At 37.0% G+C, this 20,181-nt stretch overlaps 2 long non-coding RNA genes across 2 annotated transcripts in view; both read right to left on the bottom strand.

The window, feature by feature from the left end:
• LOC138896970 (uncharacterized) overlaps positions 1-20,181 on the bottom strand; it is a 67,381-nt gene that overhangs the window by 32,860 nt on the left and 14,340 nt on the right. The window lies entirely within an intron of this gene.
• On the bottom strand, positions 10,456-12,032 carry LOC138896969 (uncharacterized). The gene is made up of 2 exons (XR_011410643.1): positions 11,549-12,032; positions 10,456-10,566 (listed from the first exon to the last, which is right to left on the bottom strand). It is a non-coding gene; the product is annotated as an uncharacterized lncRNA (long non-coding RNA).

Below are 20,181 nucleotides of genomic sequence, written 5' to 3'. Positions count from 1 at the left end.
TGGGGGAGTAAGGACCGCTGCGAAAGTGCTGGAATTAGGCTTTTACTAGCCGACAGTGTTCAAAGATGCACACTTATGGGTGAAAGGTTGTGACGAATGCCAACGAACTGGGAATATTTCCCGCCGACATGAGATGCCTATGAACCCAATTCAAGAGGTAGAATTGTTTGTCGTATGGGGAATCAATTTCATGGGGCCCTTCGTCAGCTCATATGGAAACAAATACATACTCGTAGCTGTGGACTACGTGTCTAAATGGGTGGAGGCTACAGCGCTCGCGAGAAATGATGCTAAGGGGGTAATTGGCTTTTTGATAAAGAACATATTCACCCGATTTGGCACTCCAAGGGCGATAATCAGTGACGGAGGCACTCACTTATGTAATCGAGCCTTCGCAAAGCTGTTAGAAAAGTATGGTGTATGTCATAAAGTTGCCACCCTATATCATCCACAAATGAGTGGGCAAGTAGAAGTGTCGAACAGAGAGATAAAGAGTGTTTTGACAAAGACTGTGAATGATACAAGAATGGGTTGGGCAAGAAAGTTAGGTGATACACTCTAGGCCTATCGTACCGCTTTCAAAATTCCGATTGGTATGTCGCCGTATAAATTGGTATTTGGGAAGGTATGTCACCTACCAGTAGAGTTGGAGCATAGAGCTTTATGGGCACTGCGGTAGTAGAATCTCGATATAGAAGCTGCAGGCACAAGTAGAGTCATAGAGCTGCGTGAGCTTGATGAATTTCGTTACCATGCTTTTGAAAGCACAAGATTATACAAGGATAGAATGAAAATAATGCACGATAAAAATATTCTTGAGAGGAGTTTTAAACCCGGAGATAAGGTATTGCTATACAACTCAAGGTTGAGGTTTTTCCGGGTAAGTTAAAGTGACGATGGTCGGGACCATTTAGTGTGGTAGGGATTCACCCAACCGGAGCCAAAGAGATTGTTGCATCAAATGACTCTCGCACGTTTAGAGTCAATGGGCACAGGTTAAAACATTATTTGGGCATGGAAGATGCGAAAGTAGTGTCAGTGACTCATTTGCTCGAGCCACCAAGATTAAGCGATCCTTAAGTGCAATTATCAACGTCGTGTCGCGACGTTAAATCAGGCGCTTCATGGGAGGCAACCCATTGTAAAGTTGTAATGTTGTATTCGTCATGCCACGACGTTAACTGAGGCGCTCATTGGGAGGTAACCCAATTAGTAGTTGATTTTTAGTGTAGTTAGAATTATTATTTTTTCATTTTTAGGTACTAACAAGTTTGCAGAGGATTTTGGGCGAGACGAGCAGAGCTTTAAGCGTCACATGAAGGACACCAAGCGCCATGACTCGTGTCGCGAGGGGTAAAGCCAGGAACACCTGGCGCTATGCCTAGCATCGCATAGTCTAAGACCAGGTGCATCATGCGCTATGCCTAGCGTCGCTTGGGCTAAGGCTAGGTCCACCAGGCTCTAAGCCTGGCATCGCCTGGGATAAGGCTAGGTAAGTATTTTTCTTCTGCTTATTTTAATTTTTGTCCCTTATTTCTTTTAACCCCTCCCTTCTTGAACTCTGACTTAAACTCCCAAACTAAAATAGAATAAAACCTTAACCTAAATCACTACACTCCTCACAAAACACTCACACACGTACACTGCCATCCATCCCCATCCCAACCCCATTGAAGTCAAGCAAGTATTTTCCTCCTCCAATTACTGGAAACAATAGTTCAAAGGCAAAGCCCACATCTTACAACATCTAAGGTATGATTTTTTATCTCCTTTCTTTCTCATTTCGAGTTGGATGAAGGTATGAGATTATCCACAAAGATTTGGGGTTTTTCTTCATTGTAATATTGTGTTTCTGTGTCCTAACCCCATGAACCCCATAGAAATGGGTTATTGTGTAAACAAGTGGTAGTAAGAAACTCCCGAGCCGATTTGGGAGGGTGAGGCAATCCCTCACCTCTACAAGCACTCCCATGGCACTAGTGCATGCTAAGTGTTTGCTATAATGCCTCAAAGGCATTCCTTGTCCCTATTGGAGCCCGAGTCTCCAGGATTAATAGACTAGTGTTGTGTAGTCGTGCACCACGTTAAAATCTTAAGTGTGGGGTTGTTTGATTCTAATGTTAAGGAAATACGAGGTGAAGTCCGAGTAACCTCGAAATGTTGGGCACACTACTCATTTGTCTTGTTTTGCCAATTTGTGCATGCACTAAGGGCAATGCATGATCTAAGTGTGGGGTGGGGACTTGTAGAAATGACTTGTAGTTGTTTGTTTTGTTGTTTTAGTAAGTGTCGTTTTCGTTAGATAATTGTTTTAGTTATTTGTTTAGTTATATAAAAATAATAATAATAACTGGACTCTTCCCGACGATGGATCTCCTAGACAGTTTTCTTGAGGGAAGTAAGTCTAGAGAAAAAACACCAAAAAGATTTTTATTTTTTTAGGTAGTGTAGTAATTCTCCCTTGGTTTTTCTCTGCGCCGCGGTTCTTTTCCAAGGGCTTTTAGTTGAACCGGGTGTAGTTAGTTTTAATTTTAGGAGTAGGAACCACGAGGCTATACATTTAATTGTAGCAATATCTCTTAGCTTTGTTATGCCTTGAGAATAGTTAGTACTATGGTCATGACGCTTAGGCTCGATTTGTGACTCTAGCATAAATACCTTAAATCGTAGATTCCTAATTTTGCTTAGCTGCTTAGACTGGAGTGTCATGATAAACCAATCCTGAGTGAGTTATGTGCCATGTGTGTGTGAGTTTTGTATGTATTATATGCATTGCATTTGATGTCTAGAACTTGCCCTATGTGTGTGCAAAGCGAAATAGTAGTCTTGTCCAGTCTGAGAAGTGATATAAGCATTTCTTTGTTAAGCCAGATATATATAGTTTACCCACCTAAACGTTATGTAACGTAGTTAGCCCATTTGAGCTTGTAATCATGTTTCTTTGGCAACCACACTACAAGCCTTACCCAATTGTTTGAATTAACCATCTATTTGAACCTTTTCACCTCTAATGAGCACTTGAATTATTATGAACTTTATAAAAGTTAAAGTGTGGGGTGGTTGGTTTGGTTTTTGAGTGGAACTAATGAAATAAGGAGAAAGGTGCACTGTTTTGAAAAAGTAAGAGCCGCTTGAATTGAAAAAGAAAAAAAGAAAGAAAAAAATAGTTGTATTGCTGTGAAAAAGAATATTCTTTGATAAGTGGCGACTCTTAATGTAATTGTGCTTAAAGAAGTATGGGGTAATATATATTGATGTGAAGGTGGAGTTTTGGTTTGACATAAGTATGGGATTGAATGTTAAAGTATATGTATTAAAGTGCTTATGGAGGTGTAGTTACTCACATATCCAAATATATCCTATCCAACCCGCAGCCTACATTACAACCAATCAAAGTCCTATTTGATCTTAAACTGAATAAGTTCAATTAATAGAGTATTACACTATAGGCAAGCCTATGGTGCATCATTTGTGGCATATGAATGTTATTTCTGAGAGCGAGCGAATTTTGTCTATCTGGAGTTCCTATGTTCTTAAAATTCATTATGTGTGGAATTAAGCTCTTTGATTGGGTGAGGGCACATGATTCATAAAGGAAAGGTAATGTTGTTGACTTCCATGTAGAGTAATTAAGTGAATTATGAATAAGGCATGGTATTTGTGAGTCGAATCTTGAGGCAAGAATTTCACACCTTTGTGCTTAAACTATTTTAAAGATTCTTGGTATAATGAGTTAAGGGAATTTCTTAATAGGTTGTGTCTATGAGTGTAGTTTGATTGCTCGAGGACGAGCAATATTTTAGTGTGGGGTATTGATGTGTGGCTATAATTCATGGTTTGACAAATTATTCGCCTTGCATTTTTATACGCTTTAATGATAAAGTACACCTTATTTACGTATAATAGGGTCCATTTTATGTGTAGGTGAATTGAAGATGAAAGTAGAAGAAAAAAGGAGACCTACAAGTCGAAAGCGTGCGCGTGAGAAGTGAATGAGAGAACCTGGCTACGCCATGCTTGAAGCTGGCGTTAGGCTGGCGTTGCAAGGCAAAGGCCAGGCTTGAAGCAGGCGTTAGGCTGGCGTTGCAAGGCAAAGTCCAAGAAGAACCAATTGTTAGGCTGGCTACGCTAGGCCTGGAGCCAGGTTCATCAGGCGTTAGGCTGGCGACGCCAGGCCTGGGGCCAGGTCCAATCCGAGTTTTGAAGACTTAATTCGTTTTCGAGTTTGACTAGGACTTGGACTACATGTTTAGGTCTTTTCCTACACCTATAAATAGACTTAAAAACACCACTTGTAAGGACTTTTGCAACCGGAGGCAAGGATAGCTCATAGAACAACCGCCGGGAGTTAGAGTCAACAATTTCTACATCACTTTATCTTTATCTTTATCTTGTACTTTAATTATGCAACATACTTTGGATAGTGTTACTTTGATCATGAGTATCTAAATTCTTAGTCTAAGGTTTTGATAGAACCTATTGAAGGATGATTTTCTTATTACGTTAATATAAATTTGCCGTAGTATTTTCTCTATTTGTTCAACTATATTATTCTTGTGGTTGATTGAAGGGCCCTCAATTAGCTGTGCCTATTTAGTACGTATTACTCAGGAGAGAGTGCATATTTAGGTAGTTATTAAACAATATCATTCCTAAATGTATATGAGGGATCAATACGGAGGTTTAAAGGTGGGATTAGGGATAACAAAACCTTGGTGCGATCTGAGTGAGCTGTACTTAATGCCAGCTAGCGTAATTCGGGAGAATATGTCTAGTAAATTGTGATAATTACTCAGGAGAGAGTTACGACATTTAGAGTGCTCATGGTCGATAGAGAAGACTTAGGCAAATTTGTAGAAAATGTAGTTGAAAAGATTCCGACAATAGGGGAAATAACAACCTTAGATCATTCCAATTCTTGTTTACAACCCGTTTGTAGTTAGTTATTAATTATTTTATTTTCATTACGTAATATTTAGTTAATAAAAACCTAAATTGTTACTTAAATATTTCTGAAGATTGATTGCGTCTAGTAGCTGTGTTTGATAGGTTAATTCCCTGTGGAATTCGACTGCGGACTTATTAGGCGGAATATATTTGCAACGACCGCTAAGTCCTGTTTATAAGGCATAGTTAAGCGTGATCAGTTGGTATCAAAAATTCATCTCTCTCCAAGAGACTTCACACAAATTATACCATTAGATTATCCGCCTAATAAAGAGTAAGTTTAATTTATTTCTCTTTAATCTGTTATGTTTCTTTTTTCTTCTTGGTGCTTTTTTCCCGATTGAATCAGAAATTAAAAAAAGGGTTCTACATTTTTTTGTTTCTTTAGTTGTTTTATGCAATTGGTTGTTTTGAATACTGGTGTGAGTGATAAAAGTGAGATTATTGGGTTTAAAATTGGGGCTCATAGGTCAAGGAGGAGAAATTTGTACAAAAGAGGGGCTGTTTGGTTGCTCATAAAATCATCGGACATCAGAGAATGTGACACCCGAAAACTGAAATTTCACCAAAAAAAGTATTTGTTGCTCGTATTAGGACTGCAATATAATTTATAATTTGGTTCAACATATCCCAACATTCAGTCATGGAATAGATTCTGCTTTTTTTGTCTTTCAAGCAAATGGGGCTCAAATCTTAGTAAAATAAGGCAAAGAGAAGCCAGCCACGCAAAGGCTGCAAACACCGGCCATACCGGCTTGCCACGCCAAGATACAGGTCGGTTAATCGCTCAATGCCCGAATTGGTTAGCCCAGATATAGAAACACCATCCTCACTGCCTCTTCATGTACTTTCCATCAATACCGAAAAAATAAAACACGCACTCACACACAAGAAAGACAGCGATGTCAGTATATATATTTTTTCTTGTAGAGTTTCGTCTATGCGATAATTTTATCCTTTGCGATTTGCATTATAGGATGTCTTGTAGGATGTCTTGTGGTTTTTCATATGAGGTGATGAGTTGTTGAATTTGTTTTCTTACTATTAGGTGCTCTAGTTCAGTTTCTTTACTCTGATTGTTATGGATTCTTTAAATTATATAGTCAACTTATTTCCTTTGGTGAGTCTAATCTAATATTTTAAAAAATTAGATGAAGAAGAAACAGTGATGTAAATTAGCTTTGTTAAAGTATTTTCCATGTCAAACAAATTTTCTAATGAAAACATTCCATTGAGTTCATCCACTGAATTTATTTAGTCAATAGCACTCTAGTTGGAAGGATGGAATCACTCGTCGAAGCAGTTCGTTATCAATGCTTGCATTTATTCTGTGGTGAACTACTTTCTCCAAAATAAGGTCAATGTTTTAAGCATTATAATATAGGCTCTATTTTTATTCTAGTTATAATGTATGTTTTATTTTGCTTGGAAAAGAATATTTTGATGGAGCGAAAAATATAGTTCTTCACTAAATTAATAAATCTCGGTACCGGTTTTTGATTATGTTGAAGAAAAATAGCATTTCTGAATCGTTGCCTTAATAGTCGGAGGAATCTCTGAGTTAACGTCAAACGTCGAATTTTAATTGTATAATTCATCGTTGCAAGTCCTTTTGGTTTTAGTGTTGTGTTTATAGTTGTTCCTTTTGACATTTTAATCGGCCCATCCTTGCCATTGGTGTTAGTGTTGTGTTTGTAGCTGTTTGCTTTGTTTAGGTATTTTCCGGTACTACTGTTAACTCTTTGCTTCTATCTTTCAGTTTTAGGTTTACATTGATTCATACATAAGAAAAGGTTCTCTATTTATGGGTTCTTATTCAAACTAACTTGGATAGGAATGAGGAAGGTGAAATATTTTCCTTTTTCCCGGATTGTTTTTAAAAAAAAGTATTTGTCATGAAAATTTATAAGTTTTCGGAAATTCTTTTTTCAAACTAATAAAATTGTAATATTTTTGTTAAGTAAAATATATGTCAAAACATAATTTCAAATTTCATAGTACCGTTTTTTCAACTTAACTCAAAAACTATTTTTTTAAAATATAATAAAAATCATCCAAATGCCTGCTACTTTGGACTCTTTTCTTTCGCTGCTTTCAAATGGTTTTTCAGAAGATCTTCTTTATTCTTCAACACTAAGTTCCAGGTATGATCTTCTTTTTCTTCCCTTTCTTCTCTGCTCTTCTGCTCTGAATCGCTGCCTTAACAGTTTTCCTTTGACGAATCTCTGAGTTAATGTCAAACGTCGAATTTTAATTATATAATTCATCATTGCAAGTCCTTTTGGTTTTAGTGTTGTGTTTATAGTTGTTGTTTTTGACATTTTAATCAGTCTATCCCTTCCATTGGTATTAGTGTTGTGTTTGTAGCTGTTTGCTCTATTTTAGGTGTTTTCCGGTACTACTGTTAACTCTTTACCTTTCAGTTTTAGGGTTACATTGATTCAATTATCTTCCTCCCTTCCCTTCCATTCCCTTCCCCATAATACTACCTATTTTCCTTCTTGCAGTTTTCACTTTTTAAAGGATTTTTACTAAGATGCCCATGGTAACACGTGGTGCTGCGAAGCGTCTTCGGAAACTGTCTAAGGATCCCGTTTAATGAATTTAATCTTTTGTATGGTTATATTTGCAAAGATAAAGTCTTCCTCCTTAGCTTTCATTTCAATAATAAACTGATTGCAAGGCTTACTTTGCCTTAATCTTGCTAGGCTATCGCAATAAAAAGGATTTGGCTCATGTACACGACACTGTAAAGAATTTTTACATTATCAGCATGTCCAATAGTAACACTTTTTTCTTGCTACTCTTATGGATGTGTATGCAGCTGTTTGAACTAAATTTAAACATTAGTAATTATCCGTATATAGTTGGTTTCTTAATTTGAGCCCATTATACGATTTTTCTTTTTTAAGATTTTCCAAATGTATAAATGCAAATTCGTCCTAGAGTCACTCCCCGACAGAAACACTTATAGGAGCTCTTTGCAAATATAACCAATAATATTTGCAAGAGAACTAGGTTCTGCAAGAGAACAATAATACTAGAGTAATTCATAAGACTGACCGATGAAAACTCAATAATATTGGTCATAGACAAAAAAATAAGGATACAATATCACTTGTTTCTATTCACTTGTACATGTTTCTTTTAATTCGGTTGTTAATCTGACTCACCTTGGCGGTAATAATTGTAGGATCGAAGCTTTTAACTTTTTATATTTTATTTCTCACTCGATATTGATATTTGCCTCACTAATCCAGATTAACACCGGAAAGTCACACGAGCCAAAATCTGTAGCTTTATTTTAGAAACTCAAATAAAAGTACAAATTTTTGGATTTAGAACACTTGTTCGAAAGAAAAAAAAAAGACGTGATTAGTGACACTATATGTCAGTTAGAAAGAAGAGTTTTCAAAACAAAAAGTTTAGTTGAATAAGCCGTGAATCCGAATCACGTAATACCAAATAAATATTTGTATAAAATATTCATATACCAATAAATGCATGACATATGTTTGCACATACACTTAATATGATAATTAAGTTAACAATGTAAACACCGGGTAAATTTTCTCTAAGTCAATTGCTAATGCATGTTGTTCAAATCTATATATTTCTATTGTCTGCAAACATATCGTTTATAAAATTCTATAATTTTCCAAAAAGGTACGTTTCCTTCTTGAAAAGGAGAATTGATTAACATATGTGTTATTACTGGTGACCGGCGTTGCTGTCTATTCAGACGATATGATTTGTGTACAATTTTAGTGCACTCGCAACCTTTAATTCGTGGATTCATCACTTGTGTTGATAGTTTCTACATTGGAAAAATAATCGAATATTTATTAATATAATCATGATTTGCTCTATAATTTGATTTGAGAATCGATCGGTTAATCGGGTAACCATTTAATTTTGCTCTTCAATAGACTAATACACATACTCTTACGAAAAAATTGACTTTTAGGTCTAAAATACTTCGGTGGTAACTTCAAATAATATTTTCTTTCTAGACAAGAGACCTTTGAGACAGCCTCGCATGCAGTGGCGTTCACAGAATATTTGGTGAGTGATGTCAACATTTGAAAATAAACAAATAAATAAATCACTATAATAACAAGCTGTGTCATTTTTTATATTTATACCTAATATTTTTTGTTTTGTATACTATCTATATATACATATTCGACGAAGAGGAATCATATGACATGGCTTGCCGCAAGATGTATCCGTGTCTGCTCGCATGAGACATAAATAAAACATTAAACGTAACTAGTCATCAAAGATATAGGGATAAAAATCTACTTTCCTTTTTTAGAGCAAAAAGAAATTACTACATGTAAAAATTAACCACCTAAAATTTCAAAGATGTCACATCCACAAAACAAACAATACAGTCGCAACATATTTTATTTGTACCTATCATGCCAAAATTTCCTAGTCGCAGACATTGTTATTTTTCTTGTACCGTTACTTTCTTAGTATTTTTACTCCATTGTGTTCCACGGTTTGGATTTACATGACCACCACTATAATAAAAATCATGTTGTTGGGACTTGGGCCGGCAAATCGTTCAATAAATAGCAAAGCTATTACATCAGCTCTTCAACACACAGAAAAAACACTAAGTTAAACAATATTTTCAATCATTTAGGATGAAACTAAGTGCAACAATGAACATGGGAACTTACTTTACCCTACTTAATTTTATTGCTTTCTTGATCCTTATTTTCATAGCTTGTAGTAACACATTAACTGCTGAAGCCCAAAGCCACAGGGCGCCAGATGCAAAAGAAGGAAAATTTTCACTTGCAGTTTCTGGTCGTACAAAGGCTATTTTAACGATCAATGACTTTCGAAAAGGTGGTGAAGGATGGGGTCCTTCAGAATGTAGTGGCAAATATTACGATAATTCTATTCCAATTGTGGCTTTATCAACTGGATGGTACAGTAAAGGGAAACGATGTTTTGAAAAGATAACAATTTATGCAAATGGGAAGAGTACAAAAGCTATGGTTGTTGATGAATGTGACACAAGTAGAGGATGTAGGAATAATATTGTTGATGCTTCTGAAGCTGTGTGGAAATCTTTGGGTGTTCCTAAGAAAGATTGGGGTAGGCTTGAAGTTTTCTGGTCTGATTAATGAATTTGATATCAATGGTTTTCTGGGTATGGATTTCATTTTAATAAGTATCTTAAATAAACTGATAGCAAGGCTCATATTGTTGCCTTAATCTGCTATCACAATAATAAGGACGGTTAACCCGTCGTTATCTTTTATGTGACTTAATATGTAAATGTTCTTTTACATTAAGAAGTTAAACTCAAATAATAGTACTTGTCCTTTTGTTGCTTCTCTGTTAAAAGATTATGGATTTGTATGCAGCTGTTTGAACTAAATTATACATTAGTAACTATCTGTTTTTACTGGTTTTTTTTATCTAATAATATCCAGAGGCCAAATATTCTTACTTCTTCTCAACACTAGATAAAGGCTAAATTTGGAATGTCTATAGTAAAGACTAAAATACTTGTCATTGGAAATGTATTGAATATTGAAATTGTACAAGCAGTTCGAAAAAGTAGTGGCAAAACAAGAAGCAAATAACATCAACGTACTTAGGGTGTGTTTGGTACGAAACGGAAAATGTTTTCCAATTTTTCCATGTTTGGTTGGATTAAATATTTTGGAAATTATTTTCCTCCAATTAAAGGAAAATATTTTTCATATCGAGAGAAGGGAAAATATTTTTGAAAACTCTTTTTCAACTTTTTCCACCCTATTCCTCATCCCCACCAACCCACCCCTACCCCATTCTTCCCCATCCCCACCAACCCCACCCCAACCCTCCGCCCAACCCCACCCCACCCCCAACCCCCACCTCCACCCTAAATAAAAATAAAAATACTATTAATAGTACTTTCTTTTTATGTTATAGATAGTTTTTTTTTATTTCGACGTATGAGTATTTTTCTTTTCATGATATAGAAAAGTATTTTTTTCATTTTAACAAAAAAGTATTTTCTTTTCATGATGTAGAAAAAGTATTTTCTTTCATTTCAACAAAATTATTTTTTTTCATAGTGTAAAAAAATATTTTCTTTCGTTTCAATAAAAAAAGTATTTTCTTTTCATGACATAATTTTTTTTTAATTTCAACAAAATGAGTATTTTCTTTTCATGATATAGAAAAAGTATTTTCTTTTATTCTAATAAAATGATTATTTTATTTTAATGTTGTAGAAAAAGTATTTTCTTTAGAATCATAAATTTCAATGTTGTTTTGCGTAAAAAAGTAAAGCGGCATAGTTCCTTTGGGTTTGTGTAAATTTTTAGAAGAATAATTAAATTGTTGAAGAAAATAATGTCTTGAAAACGTTGGGTATTGGGAGGGGGGGAGAGCAAGGAAATATGGGGACTTGGGGAAAAGGGGTGAGGAGAGTAGCATAAAAAAATATTTTCTACTCAAACCAAATACTAAACCAAATACTAGAAAATATTTTTCGGGAAAAATTTTCCTCCCACCAACCAAACAAGAAAAAATAAGTGATAAAACCACTCATTTTCTACCATGGAAAATATTTTCCTTCGTACCAAACACGCTTATTCACTATGGTAGTCTCTCATTATTTCTAGTAGAGGAATGCAGATGCAGACGAATCCAGAGCTTAAGCAACATCCCAAAAGTTTCTTGATATCCTTCTGCAAAAATAAAGGCAGAGACAATATTCATCATTTACACTCTTAACAAGGAACAACTATAGGAGAGGAAACTGGTGGGATTCTTACCTCCATACTAGCTGGAGCAGTGATTGGAGAGTAGCGATCGACGACGTTTCCTTCTTTGTCAACAAGGAATTTGGAGAAGTTCCACTTGATACTATCCCCAAAGAACCCACTTTTGCTTGATTTCAAGAACTTATACAGTGGAGCAGCATTATCACCATTCACATCAACCTAAATCATTAAGCTAAGCAGTTAATACATACTACTTGTTTCTTTTTTTTTCGATCTAGGAACTTGTAGCATTCTTGAATGAGGATATGTGCTACACAGATATGGAAAAATGAAATGATATGCATGACTAGATGTCACGACACAAAATCTAACCGTCGTGATGGCGCCTATCGTGGAACTAGGCAAGCCACAACTCAACATCTCAACACAGAAAAATCTTTAAACATAAAAACAGAAGCAATTTAATAATTTAGAAAAGCCTTTTTGAAAACAGAAATATCCAAAATACGATACAATCCATCCCAAAATCGGGGTGTCACAGAGTACATGAGCGTCTAAATCAGAATACAGTCCACAAGAGTGTCTAGAGAAATAAACTGAAAATACAACTAGTGATAAAGAAGGTGAGTCAAGGCATGCGAATGCCGTGCAACTACCTTGGTAGTCTCCGAACTCTGAAGCCGCAATCAGTAACCGCCGCCGTGACCAAAAACGTCTCGATCTGCACACGAGCTGCAGGGAGTAACGTGAGTACATCCAACTCAGAAATTAACAAGTCCAAACTTTGGACTGAAAGGTAGTGACGAACTCAACCGGTACAGATAAAATAGAAATAACTGAATAGAAACGTAGGCATGCTTTCAAATTAAATAGGTAACGCAAAACAGTAAAGTGAAGCAGATCCGAACAGTGTAAAGAATACAACTCTGCTATCTCTACATGTCAATGCACATGTTGTATGTGATGCACCATGCTGTCAGCCTCATGTTCTCACACTCTCGAATTCTCAACCACTCGGTATTGTATATGGCTCATACGACCTAAGGAAGATCCATCCCGGAACATATACATCACTGACTATAAGTCACCCAGTACCGAGGAAGGCCAATCCAGCCATGTGGAGAAGATCCATCTCCAGGTATCAAGTACTTCGGACAAGATCCATGTCCAGGGAAGATCCATCCCTCAATAATATCAACCGCGCTCACTGGGGATGTGTTACAGACTCCGGAGGGGATCCTACAGCCCAAGCGCTATCATAAAATTAGTATAACCATTGCGGCGTGCAGCCTGATCCCATAATTGTCACTCATAATCAGGATCTCAGCCTCACTCAATCATCAATCTCTCCAGTCTCACTTACGGGCTCACAATATCATGGAAACTAGCCCGAAACAATGATATGATGTATCAATAAATAATAACTGAGACTGAGATATGATATGAAATGCATGAACATGACTGAGTACGTAATATCAATAAAATCAGTGAGATGACAGCAAGAAATGACCACTAGGGGTCCCAACAGTACCGGCATAAAGCCTAAACATGATATATAGCATGATTGACAACTCAATTACTTTATCACATAATGAAAACACGGATATCAACCAGATATAGTCACTATACAGTGCCATGGAATCAATCAGGCCGCAATTCTCACGGTGCACGCCCGTCACTTGGCATGTGCGTCATCTTAATACCAATCGTATAGCACATAGTTCGGGGTTTCGAACCCTCAGAACCAAGTTTGAAAGCATTACTTACCTCAAACCGAGCAAATCCTTACGTCGAAATGCCTTTGCCTCTCAAATCGGTCTCCAAACGTCCCGAATCTAGCCACAAGTAATACAATGCAATCAATATAGGCTAAAGGGATCAATTCCATAAGAAAAGTACTAAATCATAGCCAAAAATCCGAAATCGGCTCAAACCGGCCTCGTGGACCACGTCTCGAAATTCGACAAAAGTCACAACACCCGAAATCCCATTCACTCACGAGTCTAACCATACCAAGTTTATCAAAATCCGACATCATTTGATCATCCAAATCCCCAAAATCCACTCTCCAATTCTCAAGCCCTAAACCCCCAAATTTCACTTTAAAATCTCACTAATTAGGTGGGGAAACAAGTTTTATGATCCAAAACGAGTACAAGAAGCTTACCTCAATAATCACCTCGAAAATCTTCTCCAAAATCGCCTAAGTCCGAGTCTAAAATATTGAAATAAGACTAAAATCGTGAACCCTTCCTTTTAAACCTTCTGCCCAGACTTTTCGCATCTGCGGACATATTGTCGCACCTGCGACGCCGCATCTGCAGTGAAAATGCTGCTTCTGCAGAAGTCACTTGCACCTCCAGGGCCCGTACCTGCGCTCCAGGTTCCGCACCTGCGAACGCGCATCTGCGGCCCTGGCCTCGCTTCTGCGCAGTCACTCTCTCCTAGCTGCCCCCGCACCTGCGCTACCATAGGTGGGGGAAATTCTTCGCACCGGCGACCCCTGTCCTTCATAACCTTGCCCGCATCTGCAATTCATGCCATGCTTCTACGTGCTCACACCTGCGGTGCCCACTCTGCAGGTGCGGTTACTGGCGAGTAAGTGTCAAAGTAATCAAGGCCTTCCTTTTGTCTATAACCTTTGACAACAAGTCTTGCCTTATATTTGTCAATAGTGCCATCAGCTTTCACTTTCCGTTTAAAGATCCATTTCGAACCTAAAGGCTTATTTCCTGGAGGAAGATCTACCAATTCCCATGTATGGTTATCCAAAATTGATTGAATCTCACTATTGACTGCCTCTTTCCAAAACGCTGAATCAGAAGATGACATAGCTGCTTTAAAAGTTTGAGGCTCATTTTCAAGCAAGAATGTCACAAAATCTGGTCCAAAGGAAGTAGATGTTCTTTGACGTTTGCTACGCCTTGGATCTTCTATACTTGGAGTATTTTCCTTGGGTTCTTCCCGAGGTCGTTTAGGTCTTTCACTTAACGACTCACATTCAGTTTTATACGGATAGATGGTTTCAAAGAATTCAGCATTATTTGATTCCATTACCGTATTAATGTGAATTTCGGGATTATCGGATTTATGAACCAAAAACCGACATGCTTTACTGTTTGTAGCATATCCAATGAAAATGCAATCAACAGTTTTTAGTCCGATTTTAACCCTTTTAGGTAAAGGAACTTGTATCATTGCTAGAAACCCCCACACTTTGAAATATTTCAAGTTGGGTTTTCTTCCTTTCCATTTTTCATATGGAATAGATTACGTTTTGTTGTGGGGTACTCTGTTGAGTATTCGGTTAGCTGTAAGGATAGCTTCGCCCCACAAACTCTGCGGTAATCTGGAACTTATTAATAAAGAATTCATCATTTCCTTTAATGTCTGATTTTTCCTTTCCGCAATTCCATTGGATTGAGGTGTGTAAGGTGCAGTAGTTTGATGGATAATTTCATATTCCGAACATATTTCTGCAAATGGAAATTCATATTCTCCACCCCTATCACTTCTAATCATTTTGATCTTTTTATTCAATTGATTCTCCACTTCATTCTTGTATTGCTTAAATGCTTCAATTGCTTCATCCTTACTATTAAGCAAATAAACATAACAATATCGAGTGCAATCGTCAATAAAATTAATAAAATACTTTTTCCCACCTCGTGATGTTGTCGACTTCATATCACAAATGTCAGTACGAATTAAGTCTAAAGAATTTGAATTCCTTTCAATAGACTTATAAGGATGTTTTAAAAACTTAGACTCAACACATATTTGACATTTTGATTTATTACACTCGAATTTAGGGAATACTTCTAAATTAATTAACTTCCGCAAGGTTTTGTAATTGACATGTCCTAAACGAATATGCCATAAATCATTTGACTCCAATAAATAAGAAGAAGCTGAAATTTTATTCATACTGTCAACAACCATTACATTTAGTTTGAAGAGGCCCTCTGTGAGGTATCCCTTTCCAACATACATTTCATTCTTGCTTACAACAACTTTATCAGAAACAAATACACATTTGTATCAATTCTTAACAAGCAAAGAAGTAGAAACTAAATTCTTCCTAATAGTAGGAACATGAAGAACGTTGTAGAGCGTTAAAACCTTGTCGGAAGTCATCTTCAGGAATATCTTCCCATAACCTTCAATCTTGGCTGTTGCAGTATTTCCCATGGAAAGCCCTTCTTCGGGACCAGCAGTAGAGTAAGTCGCAAATGCTTCCTTGACAGCACAAACATGTCGAGTGGCTCCAGAGTCAATCCACCACTCCTTCGGATTTCCAACTAGGTTTCATTCCGAAAGCATTGCACACAGATCATCAATGTCATCATTCTTCTCCATTATGTTGGCTTGTCCCTTCTTCTTATACTTTTTCGTGAGACGACAATTAGGGGCTTTGTGAGCGGTTTTTCCACAATTGTAGCAGCTGCCCTTGAATTTCTTTTTGTTCTGCTCCTGAGTCTGTCCAGAAGACCTCTTTCTCTTCTTACTTTATGGAGCAGTCTCCTCAACGATATTACCTCCAATGATCGTTGAATTTCCACGAGAATTCTTCTCGGCTGTTTTGTTGTGTTCCTCAATCTTGAGACGAATCACAAGATCTTCCAACTTCATTTCTTTGCGCTTAGGCTTAAGATAGTTCTTAAAATCTCTCCACGAAGGAGGAAATTTTTCAATCATTGCAGCCACTTGAAATGCTTCATTCACGACTATACCTTCAGCAATAAGGTCATGAAAAATAAGTTGAAGCTCTTGAACTTGGGTTCCAACAGTTTTGCTGTCTATCATTTTATAGTCTAGAAATTTGGCAACCACGAACTTCTTCAAGCATGCATCTTCAGTCTTGTACTTCTTCTCAAGTGCGTCCCATAATTATTTCGAAGTATTCATCGCACTGTACACATTGTACAAGTCATCCTCTAAAGCGCTTAAGATATAGCCTTTGCAAAGAAAATTTGCTTGCTTCCACGCCTTAACAATCATGAATTTTTCGTTATTCGGCATGTCCGCAGCAGGCACTGGAGGTTCTTCACTAGTGAATTTCTGCATACCAAGTGTGGTAAGCCAGAAGAACACCCTTTTCTGCCATCCTTTGAAGTTGGCTCCGGAAAATTTCTCCGATTTCTCTGCCGGTGGAACAACAGTTTGGCTTGACGAGGCTATCCTCGTTGCCGCAACAGTCGCAGAAGAATTTCCGTTATCAATTGCCATTTCTCACTGTAAACAACAGAAGAATTCAATTAATGGCAAAACAAGAACAGTAAACAATACTGTTATTAACAAAAAAACTGTATGTATGATAAATAAAACCGAAGTTTTTTATATACTGTTTCATAGAAAACGATGAAGTTTTTATGTTTTTAAATCATTTTATGAATTTCAATACTCTGATGAAGTTTTTTTTTATCTTCAAATCAGAATAGTAAAATTCAGAAGGAGTAGAAAACCACACAGGTTTTAATCTCTACAAACAAAATACACAATATAATAAATTAATTTCCTTAAGATTGTTATAAATCTGTATTGCTGTAATAAATAATTAAACTTTCTGAAATATATAAACAAAACATAAAGTTAGTAATACTTGTTTAACGATATAAATTCTAGAAAAATAGTATAGGCATAAATCGAGCCCACTGAATACACAGTGTGTCCTTAAGGAAATTATTCCCCTCAAGTACCCGAGGTGCTGGAATATATCCTCCCAGGAAAGAACGATTTAACTCACCGGAGGGTTGGTACCAAAACGCCGGTGAACAGCGAGTCACTAGAAGGCTGTAAAACACACTGGAATTTTTGTGCAGAAGAAGAAGATCAGAAAATTTCGTAAGGAAAGATTCTGGGATTCAAACTCTATTTATAGAGTTGCTGGCAATGTTTCTAAAAAGGTTTGCAACCTTTCAGAAATAGCCATGGCTGTTGGAACAGGGTTGCGGGTCATGGGTTATTTCGTATTGAATTTTTCGTTAATTAATTAATTAATTGAAAGGAATTTTGTCCAAAAAGATTAATCAATCAATCGATCTTTGACCAAATCTGAATCTGAATCCGAAGCCGAAACCGAAGCCGAAGCCGAAACCGAGCCGATCGAGCTACGACGATGACGGCGCGAGGCTTGCCTTCTTCTTGACTCTTTAAGAGCTAGAAGAAGAGCAATTATATATATACCCATCAAAAGCCTTTTCTTCCTCCAATATGGGACAATGTCCCTTTGCCAAGGAAGGAAACTCAAATATTTTATTTTTCCTCCATTTCTCATTCGCCCTCTTTAAGCTACACAAGCTTAAAATCCCAACAATCCCCCACATGAATTGGGAAATGGCTATAAAATAAAGGAATGCACGGACGTGTGTGTGTTTTACATGCAAGAATTAATTGCATCTGGATAAGTAGGTTTCCCTTTGAACTTTTCGTAGTGAACTTATATCGGATATACTCGGTCAATCGGTAGATTTGATATCTTTGAACCGTCGAGCTTTGTTGTATACCTAGACAACATAAGTCACACAATCAATCCTTAACCATCTATGGTTCTCACGGTTGTGTTCGTTTCAGCCATGAACACCGCCTGGTTTCATGAGTGCTTAGAGAATGGGCCTTTACTTTCATTACCCTTGAAGCGGCTTACACTTCACACTCACATAGGTGATTTCTAAACGTGTAATCCTATAGACACACTATCTGGTCATATCCTGCCAGACTTAGCAAATCATTAAAAAACCTTTAAGCTTTGTTGACTCATCAAAAAGCCTTAATGCTTTACCTCGATTTTTGAACATTGTCTTCATCACGAGAATGGGTTGAGTTATTTGACAATGTTGAACCATCATTCATAACTTTGTTTGATCTCTTTAAACCTAGCTCGTGGGATCTCCAGTCTGCTAGGTAGAGTTACCGCCATGATGACTTGTCCTAGACCTTAACCACATTCCCTTTGATGATCTTTCAACTGCCTTTCTAGATAGGCCTTTTGTAAGTGGATCTGACACGTTATCTCTTGACTTTACGTATTAAATTGTGATAACACCACTAGAGAGTAGTTGTCTAACGGTATTGTGTCTCCGTCGTATATGACGAGATTTTCCGTTATACATAACGCTCTCTGCCCTGCCTATTGCCGCTTGACTATCACAATGTATACAAATAGGTGCTAAAGGTTTGGGCCAAAATGGAATATCTTCCAAGAAATTCCGGAGCCATTCAGCTTCTTCACCGGCCTTATCTAAAGCTATGAATTCAGATTCCATTGTAGAACGGGCGATGCATGTTTGTTTGGATGATTTCCAAGACACTGCTCCACCCCCAATTGTGAAAACATATTCACTCGTGGATTTAACTTCAGATGATCCAGTGATCCAATTTGCATCACTATATCCCTCGATCACGGAGGGATATTTGTTATAATGCAAAGCGTAATTTTGGGTATGTTTGAGATACCCCAAAACTCATTTTATTGCCATCCAATGTATGTGATTGGGATTACTTGTAAACCGACTCAGTTTACTAATAGCACATGCTATATCTGGTCGCGTACAATTCATGATATACATCAAACTTCCCAATACTCTTGCATAATCCAGCTGTGAGTCACTTTCACCTTCATTCTTTTGAAGTGCATAACTCACGTCAATTGGAGTCTTGGCAATTTTGAAATCCAAATACTTGAACTTGTCAAGTACCTTTTCAATGTAGTGAGACTGTGATAATGCTAGACCTTGTAGAGTCTTGTGAATTCTGATTCCTAAGATCACATCATCAACTCCTACGTCTTTCATATCGAATTTGCTAGCCAATATGCGCTTAGTAGCATTTATATCTGCCATATTTTTGCTCATTATCAACATGTCATCAACATATAAACAAACAATGACTTCATGACCTGGAGTATTTTTAATGTAAACACATTTGTCGCACTCGTTGATTTTAAACCCACTTGCCAACATTGTTTGGTCAAATTTGGCATGCCATTGTTTGGGTGCTTGTTTAAGTCCATAAAGCGACTTAACAAGTTTGCACACTTTCTTTTCTTTACCAGTTATCACAAAACCCTCAGGTTGTTCTATGTAAATCTCTTCCTCTAATTCTCCATTTACGAAAGCTGTTTTAACATCCATTTGATGGATTTCAAGACCATACACGGCCGCTAGTGCCACTAACACCCTAATAGATGTTATCCTCATTACTGGCGAGTAAGTGTCAAAGTAATCAAGGCCTTGCTTTTGTCTACAACCTTTGACAACAAGTTTTGCCTTATATTTGTCAATAGTGCCATCAACTTTCACTTTCCATTTAAAGATCCATTTCGAACCTAAAGGCTTATTTCCTGGAGGAAGATCTACCAATTCCCATGTATGGTTATCCAAAATTGATTGAATCTCACTATTGACTGCCTCTTTCCAAAACGCTGAATCAAAAGATGACATAACTGCTTTAAAAGTTTGAGGCTCATTTTCAAGCAAGAATGTCACAAAATCTG

Source organism: Nicotiana tomentosiformis, chromosome 8 (genome assembly GCF_000390325.3).
Source record: "Nicotiana tomentosiformis chromosome 8, ASM39032v3, whole genome shotgun sequence".
Classification (NCBI taxonomy): domain Eukaryota; kingdom Viridiplantae; phylum Streptophyta; class Magnoliopsida; order Solanales; family Solanaceae; genus Nicotiana; species Nicotiana tomentosiformis.
The sequence above is the reverse complement of the archived record's forward strand: the minus strand, read 5'-3'. Positions and strand labels throughout refer to the sequence as shown.